The following is a 4202-nucleotide window of genomic DNA, read 5'->3' as shown; positions in this document are numbered from 1 at the left end:
TAGATCAACATATGTAGTATAATGTAAACCTATATGTAATAGCTCTCGTAGCTCAGTTGGTTAGAGTACCCGTACAGTAAGTGGAGGTCTTGAGTTTGACTCTCTATAAGAACAGTGTTTCAATTTTTTTTCAAGTATTCACTCATTCCAATTTTTCATTCATTCCAGTTTTTTTCAAGTATTCACTCATTCCAATTTTTTTCAAGTATTCACTCATTCCAATTTTTCATTTTTTTTCAATTCATTTTTTTCAAGTATTCACTCATTTCAAAAAAAATTCAATTCATTTTTTTTCAAGTATTCACTCATTCCAATTTATCAACATTGATTCTCCAATAAAGTTTTCATTTTTTTCAATTCATTTTTTACAGTATTCACTCATTTCAATTTATCAACATTGATTCTCCAATAAAAAATTGAAGTTTTACCGGTTTTGACTTTTTTATTCATCCATTTTGTCGGCATTGACTTTTTTATTCATTCTTTTTACAAGTTTTCACTCATTTTTTTCAATTTACCAACATTGGTTTTTCAATAAAAATTCCATCCATGCTTTTTATAGCCTTTTTACATGTTTTTTTCTCAAATTTTCTTTACCAACATCTGGTTTCTTAGTCAAAACTTTTTTCTGTCCATACTTTTACACGTTTTGCTCAGAATTTCTTTACCACCATCTGGTTTTGGCTCATCTATTTTTTAGGTTTTTAAACAACTTTTTAACAGTATTTTATTGGGACTTTCTAACTTAGAGTGGAATTTATAACATTTGGGTTCCTTCCTTATTTCTTTTCTACACCTATATTGTGATTTACTGTTCCATTCAGTTTTCACTACACGGTAAAAAGAAATATGTGTCGTGCTTCACAATTTAGAATGTGGGTCAATTAGAACAGTGTCATTACAATTATTGCAAAGTTGAAAAAACATCTTTACAATTCATATATTCTGATATGTAATTATAATTTTACTGCTCCTTGAAATACGCCACGTCCTACGTCTAGCGCGGTAAGGCACCTTCAAGACGATGGTCCCGTATGATATTTTTATATGGACCGCAATGCCCTTGCCTCTTTCTTCTTTTATCCTATCTGCCACTTGCTCTCAGGTGACCATGCAAATGGGCCGGATAGGGAGGAGCACGCCCGGGAAGGAACCGCCCCCACCCTCACGAAGGCCTCTGAGCCCCGCGCCCTCGTGGACCCAGTCGCACGCCGCCGAACAGGGGGACAACCAGCGAGCGTCGCATGCCCTCCCTCGATTCCTTGCCGCACAACAGCCTCGTGTATTGCAACCGCACTGCCGGTGCCCAAGCTCGTCAACTGCGTGCCGAGCCACTCGAGTAGCGAGGTGTGTTAATCGTGGGAGGATGGGTCCCACTCGAAGGCTTGGAGTTACTGGCGGACCTTCCCTCTTCCCTATGTATACTTGGCCAAATGGGCCAAGCCCGCTGGGCCGGCACTGGCACGACACTAAAAGCACTGCCCGAGCATGGCCCGCCCTGAGGCCCATCATGCCTGTGCTGGGTATAGCCCGGTGGTAGTGTCGTGCCTAGGCCAAAACTTTGGCCCGCAGTGCCTGCACGGGCACGGCACGGACTATTGGGCCGTCACGAAGTTGGCTCGATTATTCTCTGCCATTGGATGATCACTAGATAAATCAGAGCCGTTGGATTCAAAGCACAAGTATATAAACACCTCCTCCTCACTCCTAAACCCTAACTTCCTACTCCCTTTCCTCTCCTTTCCTTAGCAGCACGCGTACTAGAGGCGGCTGCGCAGGTCGCGTTCGTGCGGTCAAGGGGCATCAGGCGCATCTGCGCGGTTTGGGTTGCATCCCCGCGGCGGCGAGCGTCCCCACGGCAGTGGCTGGAAGTGCATCTAGGAGGCGACGACACGCGACTAGGGTGCCTCCGCGACAGCGGCGTGCCTACAACGACCTCGGGACGGCATGGCTGAGTCCCCATAGGGCCGTGCCTGGCCGAAGGTTAGGATTTGATAGCATTATTTTTTAGTGGTAGGCGATGTACGTGTCGACAAGAACTTTAGTCTTTTCAAATGTGCTCATAGGAATAGATTTGCGTGAGTGCATGCTTAGAGCAACTCCAAGAGCCTCTATAAATTCCAATCTCGGATAGTCATTCAATGAATATTCTCTTTCTATATCTCTCATGTTTCTAACGAACTCTTTGTATAGCTCACACAAGTTCTTAAGAAACATACTTAAGTAGTTTTTTTTATAACCGGCAACTTTATTAAGAGCAGCAAGATACTGCTAAGAGGGACATGCCCTCCAAAAATACAGAGTTCAGAGCCTCTATAACTGGGCATCTGTGAGCATGACTCAAGGTAGTACAAGAGTAGGATGTCTCCTGGGAAGGAGCAGCAGCCATAGCCTGTCTAGCAAGTAGATGAGCAGTGACATTGAAAGACCTATCTATCTTGCAAACCTTACAATTTGCAGGAGTGTAACTATTGAGGAATCTTTGAGTATAGGTCTTGATACTCCAGAGAGGCGGTGATGAGTGGTCACTTGCATTGATGAAATTTACCAACTGTTGATTGTCAGATAGGAAGCTTGGATCCGTGAGCTGTAAAGAGGAAGCCAAAGATGCTGCTAGAGTAGAGCAAGCCCTGCTGCTTCGGCCATGAGCACCGAAGTGGTTGATGTCATGCCTGCTTTCACATACAAGGTATAAGATGGCTGTAGGTGATTGTTGACAATGAAGATCCCAATTCCTGCTCTCCTTGAAATGTGCTGGTTCATGTCAGGTGCACATGAAGCATCTGTGTATATTCTTATCCCAGGCAAGAGTGATGGGAAATCGACCCTGAAATAAGGTGGTGCCGGGTTTGCAGACAACGGCTGAACCCCTCTGCTTTCCTCAGCTGATGTGTGGTCCTTGGAGACTAATTAGGCGAGCTTTAGCAACAGGTGAAAAGAGCAGGCAAGCACTCCAACAAAATCAGTAAGAATTGCACAAACTGTGGCTTACTTGAAAATAACAGTCACTTATTTTTTTTTCACTGTACCTTTGCCCGTGCTGTTTGGTTCTCTGCGAATCCATCTATTTGCACTTCTATTTTACCCCAAGAGTAGAATGGTGTACAGGAAATTTTACCCATACTTATCTACAGCCACACCACTAATCAACAGATGCTACTATTACTTACCACTCTCCGGTACATTTGGATGTTAGTTGATCTCACCCAATAGGCCCAACGGCCTATTGGTCCCTTGGCTCTGCTCCCTGATCGGGGGAGCCCAACCCTAATATGGTTGGTGGGCCCTTGTCGCACAGCACATATAAAAGGTAAGGTGGGGATCTAGGCTCGGTTGATGAGGTTCACTGGAGCTGCCATCCCACCCACAGACAAACCATAATCCGATCCTAAAGAAGTGCTGCCAGCGACGGGATGTCCCACCGCACCGCCGTCGCCCCTGCAGGTCTACACCGGGCCACTGGACTTCACCTCCTCGCCACTACGACGTCTACTACACCGCGGCATCGGCGTCCATGCTTGCCGATGCGCCTCAACAGAGAAAGGCGAGGAGCCTTCCCGGATCTACGGGTTACACAAAGGTACACATTTGATTCTAACAATCGTACCAGAACTAGGTTGCCTCTGTGTAACCCTAACCCTAACCGGGTAAAAGCAAAACTGAAAAGAGACCGGGGTGGCGGACGTTACTGTCTACCGGTCACCACCGCCACCGCGCCGGGGGAAAAGAAGAGCACCGCCGTCCTCACCGGCATGCGGCAAGAAAACAAGAAAAGAACAGATCCTTGTTCGGATCAGAGAACAGAAAGGGGAAAAGGATCTTAAGAATCCCAACCCTAACCCTAATCGGGTGAAACAACAGTGAACAGAAAGGGGAAAGGTTCAAAAGTACCCTAACCCTAACTCACGATGAGGAAGGGGAAAAGAGGGATTCGGTACAAATAAGAAACGAAAAGAAATCAAAAGAAAATTGAACCCTAACCCTAGATCCCCTTTTCGGGTGAACAAGCGAAAAGAAAAGAAAGAAGTGGGATTCGGCCTAGACCCGCTCAAATCCGAAGGGGAAGAAGAAAAGGAACCCTAGATCCAAACCCTAATTCCCTACATCAGTTCGGATAAGAGAAAAGAAAACTCAAATCAGAGAAAGAGGAAAAGGGGTAGGTCGAATTCCGAACCTGAACCCTAGATCTTGACCCCATCCTC

Source organism: Miscanthus floridulus, chromosome 16 (assembly GCF_019320115.1).
Source record: "Miscanthus floridulus cultivar M001 chromosome 16, ASM1932011v1, whole genome shotgun sequence".
NCBI classification, from domain to species: Eukaryota; Viridiplantae; Streptophyta; class Magnoliopsida; order Poales; family Poaceae; genus Miscanthus; species Miscanthus floridulus.
This window is presented reverse-complemented; position numbering follows the sequence as displayed.